Here is a 14801-nt window from a genome sequence, read left to right as displayed (position 1 = left end):
AAACTACCATCAAACTAGACTGTCCTGGATTGTTAAATTCTCTTTATCATGACTATATTAATTATCTTTTTTTTTTCTGGAAGATCCTGTGATTCAGTCTTACTAACTGGAATAATAGTATATATAGAAAAACAATGATATTCATTCATTCACTCATTCAGTGACTATCTCACTGATTATGCTTGCTTCATTCATTCAGTTAGTCTCCACGACCTGCTAAGCACAATGCTCATATCTAGAAAATCAGGAGTGATTAAAATACTCCTGCCCAGCGGTAGTGGGAGGGGCTGGAAGCAGACCCTGCTTGGTCAAGCCAAAGAATTATTTCACTAGGAGATACATTCATGTTGTTGAGGTGCCTGCCTTCATGTCTTTTGCTTACTCTCCCACAGAGCATTTCTGGAGCCAGCTTCTTACCAAACAGAAAAGGAAAAAAAGGCACTGTTTTCTTTATATTGCAAAAAAGTTCCAAGAGTGGTTGAGTGTTGAAATAGTGTAATCAGAATACAAGAGATTAGGGAGTTATACAGGAAAAGAACACTTAAAATTTTTCACAAAACTGGAGAGAACATATATGAAATCCTGATTGGCCATTTGCTTAATGTCTCACTACAGAGAAAAGAAGCAAATCTTCAGTTGATTTTCAAAAGGATCTCACTCCAGCTCTCTGTACCTTGTCAGACTCCTGAGATCCAGTCATAGAGATGCCCCCCCCTCCCATACTTGTCCCCCGCATGTCTCCTCTATGCTGTGGTTCTGCTGTTTCCACTGCTTCAAGGTCCTTCCTGGCACTGCTGCACCCACTTTCCAAACCTCAACTTCTCTGAGGAGTCATTCAGCGTCTCACAAATCAGAGGTAACTTGCCTCCAGGTATTAACTTCCTGTCACCTGAAGGTAAAATAAGCAACCACATATAGAAATTACCTCCCCATCCATTTGCCCTCTGTACTCTGGTGGCACCACTCCTCAGAACCACCCCTGATCATTCTCATATCATAAACATTTCTCTTCAAGGTTGGAATTTATGAAGATAAGAGGCTAGGGTTTACAACTTGAGGTAGTGCAAAAGCATTTTTTGGCATCAGAGAATCTTAATTTGAGACCTGCCCCTTAATTGCCTGCATAATGCTCCTCACTTCCAAAACACAAACTCTTTCCTTCTTCATTCATATGCATATGTGTGAGCTGTGTTCTGTGCTGGTTGCTGGGGCTGCACAGGTGGATGAGACTCAGAGTATGTCTTCAAGGCACCATGATCTCCTTGAGGAGAGGACAGTTGGGCTGTTGGGGACAGGCCAGCCCTCTAGGACACCAGGCTGCAGGGAACTGGGTAATTTCACCTGGAAAGAGCCCAGTGAGAACTGAGACCCTGGAGGAATCTAAGTATATCCTGAAGGCTTGCTCTGTGCCTTGACTTGGAGTGGTGGGACTGGGTAAGGACACAGCCATAAAGTCATAGGCTGTGAAGGCTGAGTGGAAGCAGGACAGACCCCTATTCCACTCCTCTATACTGAAGTGGGAACTCCTTTAGCTAAGCGTGAAGTAAGGACCCTCCATGGAAAAGTAGCTCCCTCCCCAAACCCTGCCATGACCCTTTCTAGGCTCCAATGTTGTTGGGGAAGCTCTTTCTATTCCTGTGTCCTCATGCTGCCCCTCTGATCTTGTTAGGCCACTGAGGAGGAAGAGGTCAAAGAGGTGCTCTAGGAGTTCCCCAAGGGCCACACCTGGCACTGGGAAAAGAAGAGCCATGGAGATGCCGCTGGCCAGGTTACTGCAGCCTGGGCAGGGCTTTCATGGACCTTTTGTCCCTCCAAAAAGTATACCGTTCTCCTTGTATCCAGAATATATAAAGAACTCTTAAACTCAATAATAAGACCAACACTCCAATTTAAAAATGGGAAAAATATTGTATAGACATTTTCCCAATAGTACATATAAAGACATTCAATATTAATAGTCATTAGAGAAAGTGAAATACAAATCAAACCACACAATATCACTTCATACCCAATAGGATGACTAAAAAGACTTATAATAACAAGTGCTGGGGAAGCTCAAGAGAAATTGGGACCTTCTTATATTGCTGGTGGGAATGCAGCTGCTGTGGAAAACAGTTTGGAAGTTTCTTAAAAAGTTAAGCATATATTTGGTATATGACCAGTCATCCCACCCATAGGTATCTACTCAAGAGATACAAAAACATGTACACACACATAATAACTTGTCTACAAATATCCCTAGCAACCTCATTCATAATGGCCAAAAAAGGAAACAACTTAAATTTCCATTGATAGATGAATGGATAAAAGAAATGTGGTATATTCATTCACTGGAATATTACTTGCCAATAAAGAGGAATGAAGTAGTGATCATGCTACAACATGGATGAACTGCCAAAACACTATGCTACATAAAAGAGGCAGAGATAGAAGACCCTGTGTTCTACAATTCCATTTATATGAATATCTAGGAAAAGCAGATCTGTAGAGACAAAAAATAGATTAGGGGTTGCCTAGGGCTGGAAACAGGAAAGGAGAGTTGACTTTAAATGGACACAAAGTTTCTATTTGAAGTCATGGAAATGATTTAAATTAGAATTGCGGTGGCAGTTGCACAGTGTTGTATATGTACTAAAAATTACTGAATTGTGCATGTAAAATGGGTGAATAGCATAATATGCAAAATTTTAGCTCAATAAAGCATTTAAAATCAAATAAAAAATAAGTACTGTTCCTCTTTATAAAGGTACAGTTTAAAACCTATTATCTCTGATAACTTGATGCTCTCTTCTCCGAGCAAAGTGATTGATGGTAACTTAGCCAGAGACTGCTCTGAGAGGCCACAGTCCTCTCTCCTGGAACTAGTTGTAGGGGTCAAGCTAGGGGACAGAAAAGAGTGGCAGTTCTCACTGTTCCTCTCACCCCTGTGCATCAGAATCACTGGGAAGGGTTGGGCCTTAAATGCAGATTCCTAAGCCCCACACTCAGCTATACAATTCAGTGGTCCTGGGTATTGCTAGGAATCTGCATTTTTAGTAAGTACACTATGAGGCCCCTCACTTTGAGAAGCCCTGTAATGGAAGAGTGTAATATGGGAGCATGTGGGAAGGGCCAAGAAATGAGGTACTCAACTGAGCCCTGGGAAGTAGGAGGCTACTAAAGTTTGAATAGGAACTAAACTAAATCTCAAAGGATGAGGAGGTGTTGTTCAGAGGAAAGGTAAGTAAAGGTGTTCCTGAGCTTATGGCCAGTTTGTGCAAAGACATAGAGACAGTACAGCCAGAAAATATTTATTGAGCATTGACTATGTGCCAGGAGCTTTCTAAGAAAGCAGGAGAAAGAAGAGCTTGATGGGGAGTTAGAAAGAGTGGTTGATAAAGCTGGAAAGGGACCTGGGGAATTACTGCCATGATGACAGCGGATTGAAGATCTGAGAGATGTATAAAATAGGTAAAGTCTGAGAAAGGATTAAATGGGATCAGGAGGGAAATGCAGAAGGTGGGATTTCTTAGATGTCTTGCTCTGAGGTAGGGTGGTGTCGATCAAAACAGGGATAGGGAATGGAGGTGGGTAATGAAGAGAAGCAGTTTTGGACCTGTGAGTTTCAAGTGCCTATGGTGATACTGAGAGGATAGCTGGCAGCTGCAAATAGGAACCTAAAGTCCAGGGACTTCTGGAATGGAATTATAAGTGTTACCTACCTAATAATAATAACTGCCCCGGGACTCTATGGAAGATTAAAGGAGACTGTGAACTATAAGTGATGCCTAAGTGTTGTAATTTATCTGTGAATGCTCCACAGCACTCATCATCATGATCTGTCCCGAGTGCTCAACCTGTGAACTATTATAGAGTGTATTACCACCTCTCCTATTCCCAAACACAACAACCCTAACATTTCACACACCACTCATCCAAGACCATGCCATAGAACAGGGGTGGGGAACCTTTTTTCTTCCAAGGGCCATTTGGATATTTATAGCATCATTCATGGGCCATACAGAATTATCAACTTAAAAATTAGCCTGCTATATTTGGTCAAACATTTAATTAACTCACCCAAATGCCTTGCCAGGGCCAGGCTAAATGATTTCGTGAGCCTTATACGGCCCTCGGGACAGACATTCTCCACTCCTGACATAGAACAAAGAAACTACAGAAATGCTATTAACTGAAAGCATAAAGGGGAAAGCATTTTTTTATGGTCAGTTATTTCTCTTAGCATACTAAAAGTATTTTACTTCATTAAATCTTGTCTTTCAGTGTTAAGACTGCCATGTTCTCTCTGGACTAATGAAGGTAAGAAGGTTTGCTGAAATTCTTCCTAATCTCAACATTCTGGCACTCACTGTAAAATTTATATACAATTGAATAATAGATTCAGCAACTCTCTTAAAAGAAAAGCTGTAAGGATCACTTCTTAAGTGCTGGGCCAGATTTGTGCATGGATATTTTCAACAAATGTGACTGTGATCATTTGACTTAAAGTAGCCAGGTGATGGATCTGGCCCAGGCACTCTCCAACTCCCCTTTCTTCCTCATGTGTCTCCAGCCTCTGGGTCTCCTTTCAGACTTGACTTTGATTTATTAGGAGTGACAAAAATCAGTTTTCAAATAGAGCTGTGAGCCATCAAAGAACTAGAGGTTCTTCTTTTTTGCTCTTTAGACCTGACAGCCCAAAAGAAATGGGAAACAGATAAAGGGCAAGATGAAAAGAAAAAAATGGCAGGGTGTAGGGAAAACAGGGGAAAAGGAGGAGGGAACTACCAGTGACGTCTTGAAGGTATAAGCCTACTGTAGCCTGTCTCTAAATTATATTCAAAATGCAAAAAGCAACTCCCTGACTCTGAAAGATAAACAATAGCAAGTGAATTGAGGAGAGCGACCAAACTTGAAAACGGGGCCCATTTGGGGCTATATTTGGGGCTTTTCTTTTTCTCTCCAGAGTCTGCCTAAAGGTTGGACCTGTGCAGGAGGTGCGGGCAAGAAAATCTCCCAGAGAACCCTCCTCTTTTTGGCCAGAAGACCTGGAAAGGAGGCCACTGTAAATTGAAGAATGTGAGGAAACGAGCAGGTTTTTCCCATTTTTTTCTTCTTTGAGTAGCCACAGTCACAGAATTGTGTGGCATAAGCAGCTAAAAATTTCTGCAAAAGAAACCTAGTCTTATTGCCAAAGAGCGGGGGTGGGGGGTTGAGGGGAAAGAACCCTTGTGGTTCAAAGAGTGTGGGAGAATCCCTGTTATTTTTTCTCTCTCATTTTTCTCTCAGGGCTTTGCCTTGAGGGTGACTCTAGTCTATACTGCAGCGCCGTGAGCAACTAGAACTTTAAGAGAAACCAAACATTTCTGGCAGAAGATCAGGAAAAATTGGTTCTTAAGGAAGAGAAGAGTGTGGGAGGAATCCCAGAGGAGATAACTGAAGAAGGGGATCCTCTGATTGTATGCATGGAGTGCAGGCCATGGTTTCTCCCCTGGGCTGTGCAGATGTGGGGCAGACCCAATGGCTTTGAGAACTGAACGATGATATAAGCCACTGTTCAAGTCCCAGTCTAAGCCCTAACTTATGTTTCCACGAGACCCAAAACAGCACAGCAAAAGCTTTGAAAAATGAACTAATGTTGGAACCATTGCCCATAGAATATAAGCCAGAACTGGATAAACTGCCTGATAAGACAAAAACATTGAGCATTTTAAAAGGATTCAGAGTCTCAGAACATAATATTCAAAATGTCAAGAATTCATCCCAAAATGTCTGACATGCAAGGGACTGGGAAAATGTCATCATTTCGCAAGAGAAAAAACAATCAACAACTCCACAATGACACTATGTTGAAATTATCAGACTTGTAGGAGCTATTTTAACTATGTTCCAGGTGATAAAGGTAAACACTCTTGAAATGAATGGAAAGATCAAAATTCTCATAAGAGACACAGAACCAAAAAATACAATAACAATAAAAAACACAAATACACTGGATGAATTCAATGGCAGAACAGAGAAGTCAAAGGGAAGTGTCAGTGAACTTGATGATATAGATATTATCTAATTTAAAGAACAGAGAGGAGAAAAGATTGAACAACAACAACAACAACAAAATGAACAGAGCCTAAGAAGCCTGTGGGACAATATTAAAAGGTTTAATATTAATGTCATTGGAATCCCAGGTGAAGACAAAGAGATTTAGGCAGGAAACATATTTGAAGAAATATTTGCCCCAAATTTCCCAAACATGGTGAAGGCTATCCATTTACAGATCCAATGATAGTGCTATCTATCTGGTCCTTATACACTTACATGCATACACACGTAATACCTTAAAGTGAGTGCCTCCAAAGGGAAGAACAAGAAAGATGAGCAAAGTGAAGATATAACTCCCTAAAAATAAATAAATAAAATGTGATGGGCCATCATCTCCTTTTAAGAGGTATCCCAAGTACCAAGACCTTTACTTCTAAATGTCTTTCCTAAATCTAACAGAACAATGAGTCATTAGAACTATGTCAGTCATTAAATTGGTTCATTTACCAATACTAAACTTACAGATGGCATTTACCATATTACAGACCCTTGATTTTTGGTCAGAAAACAGAGGCAGGATGAGCTACCAAGAGATTTTCCAATTTGTATATAACTTAAAAGATCTTTGTAAAACTCTCTTGCATATTTTTAGATAGGTATATAAAAACTTTCACCAAAATGTAAGTAGTTGTGAAGAATGTAACTTCCAGCATTCTGCAAAAGTAAAACTATTTTATCACTAGCTGAAATATGTCCATTGAAATTCATCACCATTCATTTTAAAAGGATACATAAACAGGCTGCTCTTTGAAAGTCATAAATTTTGCATAATAACATTTTCTCCTTGAACTTATATTTCCATTCTTCTTCCCCCATAGAATTTTATTCTAGTTTTATGTATTTTATGCTTTAATGTCTTTTATTCAATACCCTATCATACTTTTTTTCTGCATCAAAATATGTATATACACTTAATTTAAATCCAGTGGCAAAAAAAGTTCTAGTTGTTATTGTTGTAACTATTATTTGAATGCAAATTAAAAAAGTAATACAAATATGACAAATGTTGACACATAATTACTAAACGTAAATAAAAAGTAAATTTTATTGGAAACCCCTCTCTTTTTGAGAACTTTGATTTTTCAATTATTTCATGCATAAGGGGATGAATATTCATGTTATTAGAATGAGTAAAGATTGAAAACCAATTTGACTCAATTTTTGTTTTTATCAATGAAAATGCTAGGAAACTATTCACATAAATAAGGAGATAAGAATGAATGAGATTTTGTAACAGAAACATTACTCAATTCTTTGAATTCCTTCTGAGTTATATACTAAACATCACATGGTGATGAAATATCAAAAATTATTTTAACCATCAGTGGAAGGAAAAATTGGGGAAGACTGAAATTTAGTGAGTACCCTATCTATTCATCCATCTGGGTTATCTCAGCCACTCATGGTCTTTGCCTAAGCAATTCACAAATCTGTACACAGAGATGTGAACTTGTAGAAAACTTCTAGTGGAGTCAGTAATTATGTTCTATGGGAATGCAAATACATTTTATCATGTGGAAGTCCAATTGACTTCCCTCTCAAACTATGAAGAAGCCAGTGTTATATCTATTAAGTAAATTCATTTCAGCATTCCTATCAATGGTCCTCGTTGATTGTAGACTTTTCTGGCTCTCTTATTTTTAAATTTTTAAAATGTTAATTTTATTACTTGTATGAGAATCATGTTTCATCCTCTTTTAAATTTTTCCTTTAACATTAGTTTACAGTTTTATTAGAGTACCTTCATTGTTGTTGTTTTTTAAATCAAAGACTTAGAAAACATATGATTTGCAATGTCCAGGAAATATAATTATTGACTTTCTCATCTCCAAAACTGATATTCTGAAATGTCCCCCTTTTTTTTCCCTCCCCATTCCCTAGATTTTGACATTCTTGGACAATGCAGTTTAATGAAATGGGTTAGAGATAGACCTTTTAGTAAAATGGACGAATAAGATAGGTTTGAGATAGGCCTTTCTTACATAAAATGAGAGAAAGGTGACTGTACATGTACCTTTGGAAGTCTCTGCATGTAGTTAATGTACATAGTTTGAAGAATGTAGGAAGCACAAAAATTAGTCCCAGCCTGGCCAGTGTGGCTCAGTAGTTGAGTATCGACCTATGAACCAGGAGGTCACAGTACGATTCCCAGTTAGGGCACGCACTTGGGTTGCGGGCTCCATCTCCCGCATACAGGAGGCAGCCGATCAATGATTCTCTCTCATCATTGATGTTTCGATCTCTCTCCCTCTCCCTTCCTCTCTAAAATATATATATTATTTTATATATCCTCTCATATACATATACTTTTTAAAAAATGAATTCCACCCCTCATTGCATACTACCTGGACTCATTTGCATTAACAAACCTCTTCTTAAAGTTTTCAATTACTGAAGAACTTAGATAATTGTCCACCTTCCATTCTGAGGGAAGAGGAGGCCTATGTATGAAAGGAGAGGCCATTAGGAAGCAGGATGGAAGAAGGGGGTGCTGTCTACAGAAGGAACTTTGAACAACCAGAGGGTACCATGAGAGTACTAAGAAATGAAAAAGAAGAAGTGGATATGAAGAAAAAAACAAAACTTCAAGCTTTAAAAATTCTGTCCAAATATATGCGAACCTACATTGTACCCCTGAAAATGTCTTGCTACAGATTCTAGCATGGTAGAAGATGATGCCAGGAAAAAGACGGTGTTTAGCCTAATGCCAAGCAACGAATTAGATAAACTCTTCTGTCAACCTACTAATGGGCCAAATATCTCAGCTTCCTGCCATTTGAGAGAGGTGAGCAGAAGCACCAGACTGTATTCATTAGGTGGAAAGACCAACCTTACATGACACTAGTCTATTACCTACACATTCTGGGCAATACAGAGGTTTCTAAACTCAGATTCCATAAAATGAACACTCCAACTACATGTCAGACTACAATCAGACTGAAATAAGCATTCACCACTGTGAAGCCTATTTTACCCGGTTCTGAAAAATACGATTGGCCAGTGTTCTTACTGTGGTCCAATGTGGCTGCTTCTTGTTACCTTAGAGTAAAATAACTGATTTGTCTCATTAGAATTCAGTGATTCTCCCAGAATAAAATCTCCTAGAAACAAGGTTGGACCTAATGATGACGACCACTTAAGCAGATCCTTTGAGATCTATGTTCACAGCTTAGGTCATCTTCTGTTCTGTCTCAGATCAGACCCTTCACTGATATTCATCTTTGTATCCCTTTTGCTTCTCACTGGACCTATAACAGTCACTCAGTGTGGCGGAATGAATAAATAATCAGGGGATCCCAGAGTGTCTCTGGATTTCGATGGGGACTGATGCAAATCAACAAAGGTTATTTTCTCATGAAACTGAGTACAAGTACAGACACAGGACAAGGTCTGTCTTTGGTGTCTCCAGCAACTGGCTTCTCCAGGGACCATCATCCTCTTCAATACTGCCATCTATACCACTCCATTTCTACTTGCAGTCTCCCAGAATTCTCTGGCTCTTTATTATCCCTTTCTATCAAAACAAGAATAATTTTAGAGCAGACTTTTATACTGTAGAATGGCCCTTAAGTTCTGTTAGCTGGTGCTATGATTTCACTTATACGTGGTACCTAGAACAGGCAAATTCATAGAGACAGAAAGTAGAATGGTGGTTGCCAGGGGCGGAGGGAAGGGGAGAATAGGGGTTTATTATATAACTAGAGGCCCGATGCATGAAATTCATGCAAGAGTAGGCCTTCCTTCCCCCGGGACCTGGGCTTCCCTCGCAGCCCCAGCTTTGTCCAGAAGGTCATCCAGAAGGACGTCTGGAAGGATGTCTGGAAGGACATTCAGTCTAATTAGCATTTTATTATTATAGATGGGGACAGAGTTTCAGTTAGGGATGATCAAGAAGTTCTGGAGATGATGCTGATTATTGCACAACTTTTAAAATGCACTTATTGCCACTGAATTGTACAGTTTAGAATGGTTAAAATGGCAAATTTTATGTTATGTATATTTTACTACAATAGAAAATAAACGTTAAAAAATCCCTTACAATGGCTTGTTCTGACCTGAGGGTGCTCCCCTACTTCCTAACTGGAAATATCCCGAATAAACTGTAAAAGCTCACAGGCTGAATCACAGCAGACCTACAAAGTGCCCAAGGCTAAAATTCCAGATTTCCAACTGGCTTGTTACCAGAATAACCAAACTGATCGTGTTGGAACATTGGAGTACCCAGCAGGATACCATACAAGGAAAATGTTAGTGAAGATTAGTAAGCACTTACTAGTATGTACCTTGCTTAAAGTAATGTTCCTTTGATATAATAAAGTTGTCCTCTGTCCCATCCTAAAGCCAGGGGATATATACCAGTAAGAGGATGGAGATGCTCATAAGTGATTGAGGTAAGTGATCCTGCTGTGAAATTGTTGTAAAGTTTTAGATTAGTATTTTTCCATGCTTCTTAGGACATGAGAAAATAGATATTACAATTAGAATTTAAATAGGATGAGAAGCCAGGTTCTCATCTCTAGTTACTTTATCTTGGTTTGAGGGAGTGAATAAGCAGGGTAGATAGCATTTATCTATAAGTCAGGGGAAGAATCAACCTTTTTGGGTCATTAAAATACAAGGCACATTCACATTCACATGGAAGAATTCTTGCACATGTGTGCTAAGACACGAAAAGAAAGTTTTCAAATTACACTCTTTGTAATAGCAAAAGACTCAACCCAAATGCCCATCAATAAGAGAATGGGTAAATAAATTATGGAATATCTAACAATGAATACTATGTAGCTACATACAACAATTTGAAGCTCACAAAGAAAGATGCAACAGGATAGGTAATTTAGTCTTTTTTTCTAGCCTTCTGTTTATTTTCTTTATCAGTTTTATTGAGAGATAACGCACATAAGATAGAATTCACCCATCTGAAGTGTAAAATTCAATGATATGTACAACCACCACTATGGTCGATTTTAGAATATTTCCATCAGCTCAAAAAGAAACCCTGTGCCCTTTAACTAACACCCTCCCTAACTCCAACCCTCAGCCCTAAGTAACCACTAGTCGATTTTCTGTCTCTATAGATTTCCCTGTTCTGAACATTTTCATATGAACAGAATTATACAATGTGTGGTATTTTGTGACTAGCTTCTTTCACTTTGGATAATGTTTTCAAGGTTCATACACATTGTAGCATGTATCAGCACCCCATTCCTTTTTATGGGCAAATAATATCCCATTGTATGGATATAACCACATTTTATTTATCCATTCATTAGCTGATTAACATTTGGGTTGTTTCCACCTTTTGGCTATTATGAATAATGCTGCTATAAACATTTGTATATAGGATTTATGTGGACATATGCTTCCATTTCTTTTGGATATATATATATATATATATATATATATATATATATATATATATTTGGAAAGAAATTGCTTTATTATATGGTAACTCTGTTTAACTTTTAAGGCATTGTCAAATTGTTTTCCAAAGCAGTCATACCATTTGATATTCCCACCAGCACTGTATAAAGCTTCCAATTCCTCCACATCCTCATCAACTGTCATTATCTGACTTTTGAATGTAGCCATCTGAATGGGTGTGAAGTGGTATCTCACTGTGGTTTTGATTGACACTTTGCTGATGAATGAGGATACCGAGCATCTGTTCAGGTGCTTATCGGTCATTTCTTTGGAGAAATGCCCATTCAGATCCTTTGACCATTTTTATTTTGGGTTATTTATTGTTTGATTATTGAGCTGTAAGAGCTCTCTCTATATTTTGGATACAAAGTCCTTATCAGATATATGATTTTAAAATACTTTCTTCCATTTTGGGAGTTATCTTTTTACAATTATCTAGTTCTTAAGTCCTAGTTTTAAAGCTGAGTGATGGGATCACAGGTGGTCATCTGAATGTAATGTTTGTAGCTTACACAAACTTAAAATATTATTTTTATGTATGAAATATTACATAATTAATGAATTAAAGACGAAGCCTTATGCATAAAGATGTCCATTAGGTAATATTCAAGACAAAACACTGTAATTCCCAAGATAAGTTAATGCTACTCTTGAAGACATTTAACTTAACTCTAGGTATGACTCTTAGGCACTAGAAGAATCTGGCTCATCAATCCTTTCAAAAGGTTCCTCTCCAAACTCTGTCACATGGGAGTAGCAAACTACTACCAACAGAACAAAACTCTCCCTCCCCTCCTGTTTTTGTTCCCCCTCCCCACCCCCTCCACCTCCTCTCCCAAGCTAAGGATGATTTTTACATTTTTAAATGTACTGGTGAAAATTATATGAACTCAAATTTCAGTGTCCATAATAAAACAAAATGCAACCACACCATTCCTTTCCGTATTGCCTATGGCTGCTTTCAACTACAGTGGCACAGTTGAGTAATTATCCTAAAGAGACCATGTGGCCAGCAAAGTCTACCATTGAGTCCTCTTCTAAAAAAGCTTACCAAAATTCACACTTTGTTGACAAACTGACTTCTCACTCAACAATGAGCAGCAAAAACTTTTTCCCACTAGCCAAGACCAACTTGACGGCCACCTTCATGATTCTTCATGGTCAATTTCTTTTTATCTTTATTTTAACAAATATTTATATGACACCTTGATTCTGATTTTATTACGGATTTTTAGATTTGGGGTCCTTCCTCGCAAAATATGCAATTTCAAGAAGTCGTGATCCGGCCACACTCAAGAAGTCATAATTGAGTTCATTAGTTTAATTGAGTTCATTAGTTTAATAAACTTTTATGTCTGCGCATTACGTGCCCTGAGTCAAATACTGTTTGATGCTATAAGAACTACCAAGAGCCACCTTTGCCCTCAAGAGGCTTACAGTCTAATTAGACTCTTGTCACCATAGGAACAATTTCCGCCAAGATCACTCGGCTGTTGTAATCTTACATTAAGTGGTCTTAGATATTTTACCCGAGAGCGCTAAGGCGTGGTCCTTAAAGGAAAAGCAGTGGTCATTCGCGATAAAGAAAGAGTGCTCTGCAAACAACTCTGGAAAATTAAGGTGCCTGTGGCCCAGAGCTTCTGCTTTCCCACGGGTTCCTGATCGTTTTGCCAAGTGTTCACCTCCTTCCGCCTGGGCCGTTGGGACCTAATCAATATCGTTAATGCAGACACCTGTCTGTATCCATTGTCAAGAATGCATCAATTCAAGTATTGCTAAAACCTGCAGCCTGCTATCTATGATGAGAATACAGGAAAGGCCATCCGCATATGTGATTTCAGCCCAAAAAGTGATGCCAGCGCGACTGCGAGCAAGAACCACCCTCTCCCCAAAGTGGCCCGCGAGCCAGCGGTGAGGCGCCTTCTCCAAGCTGCCCCGCAACGCCTCCGTCGCCTTCGCATTTAAAGGTGACTCCTGGCCTCAGGTCAGGTTCCGCAGGGAAGCCGGGTCCCCTCCTCCCCCCCCCCCCCCCCCCCCCCCCCGCACCTTCTGATCGAGATGGCTGCGGTCTGATCCAGCCCAGCGACAGCCCCGACCCTCCCTAACCCGCACCCCCGCGAGGCGCAGAGCCCGGCGCGCGGACACCCGCAAAGTTTGACGAGCCTGGCGCGCCAGGCCGCCCCCGCCCCCGCCGCCCGCCCCGCCGCCAGCCCGCACCCGCCTCGCCAGGGCCCGGGCGCCCCGAGCAGGACGGCGGCGGCGGGGGCGGGGTGCGCGGCGGCGCTGACCCAGATGGGGCGGCCTCTCCCGCCCGCGCCCGCGCCCCGCGCAGGGGCCTGGAGCGTCCGGCCCGGCTCCCGCCCGCGTCCCCGCCCCGGGTCCCCGGCGTCCGGCCCCCACCGGCGCCCACACCGCCTCTCTTCCTTGCGTCCCGGCCCCCCTTACCCCACCCGTTCAGCGCAACTTCCGAGCGCCGGCCGCGGGCGCCCCCCGCACCTGCACCCGCGGCCCTCCCCGCCGAGGCCGCGCCCAGCGCTCCAGGATTACCTGCTGGGGCGTCCTGGGGTCTTGTCCCCGCGATGCCAAATCCGTGGCCCGCCACTCGCGACCTCCTCCCGTCAGCCCTCCTCCCCTCCTCCTCCCCTGAATGGGAGTCGGTGTCGGTCACGCTGCTCCCGGGGAGAGCCGCCGGCGGCTTCCGGGAGCTCCAAATACAGACAAGTCAAGGGGGAGAGAGAGCGCGCAAAGCCACGCGGGTGGGGAGTGGAAATAAAGGGGAGCAGAGCGGAGAGGGGGGTGGAGGGAAGGAGGGGCAGATGGGCCGTGGGAGAAAAGAGAGGGAGATGGGGAAGGAGAGGAGGGGAGACAGCCTGCCAAGCGCCAGGCTGGGAAAGCAATGAAGTCACCGCATCAGGCAGCATTGCAAGGAGCCTGGAAAGATCCAGGACGCCCCTGGCTGAAGAAGCCACCGCTAGAGTGGACCTCATGCTAGTAAGACCTGTGCAGATAAATGATGGGTCCTTAGGAAGCCACAGGCAGGCCTGTGTGTCCCACAACCCGGTACATGGATAAAGACCCTGACAGGAGAGGGCCGGACATCTAAGGCTTTAGATAGACATCAAGTTGAGATGCACTCATATCTTGAAACAACATTTAAAAATGTACTTTACATACAGCATCTTTAAAAGCTGAAAAAAAAATGTACCTGATTATTTAAAAACAAATGTTCACCAAACCAATCTATTTTTTAAGTGTGTATTTATGGCCATTGTCCCATTATATATTGATTATAATTACAA

General features: G+C 41.2%; 1 protein-coding gene across 2 annotated transcripts in view; it reads right to left on the bottom strand.

Annotated features, from left to right (window-relative positions):
* Positions 1 to 14429, bottom strand: part of CAP2 (cyclase associated actin cytoskeleton regulatory protein 2) — a 141681-nt gene extending 127252 nt beyond the window's left edge. Inside the window, exon 1 of one of the 2 annotated variants that reach the window (XM_081087730.1) lies at positions 14050 to 14429. The gene's annotated coding sequence lies outside the window, so the exon portion shown is untranslated. The remainder of the gene's footprint in view (positions 1 to 14049) is intronic. The other variant, XM_081087731.1, reaches the window with a different exon arrangement.
* Between the last annotated feature and the right edge of the window lie 372 nt (positions 14430 to 14801).

Source organism: Myotis nattereri, assembly GCF_964212035.1.
Source record: "Myotis nattereri genome assembly, chromosome: 3".
NCBI lineage: Eukaryota > Metazoa > Chordata > Mammalia > Chiroptera > Vespertilionidae > Myotis > Myotis nattereri.
This window is presented reverse-complemented; position numbering and strand designations above follow the sequence as displayed.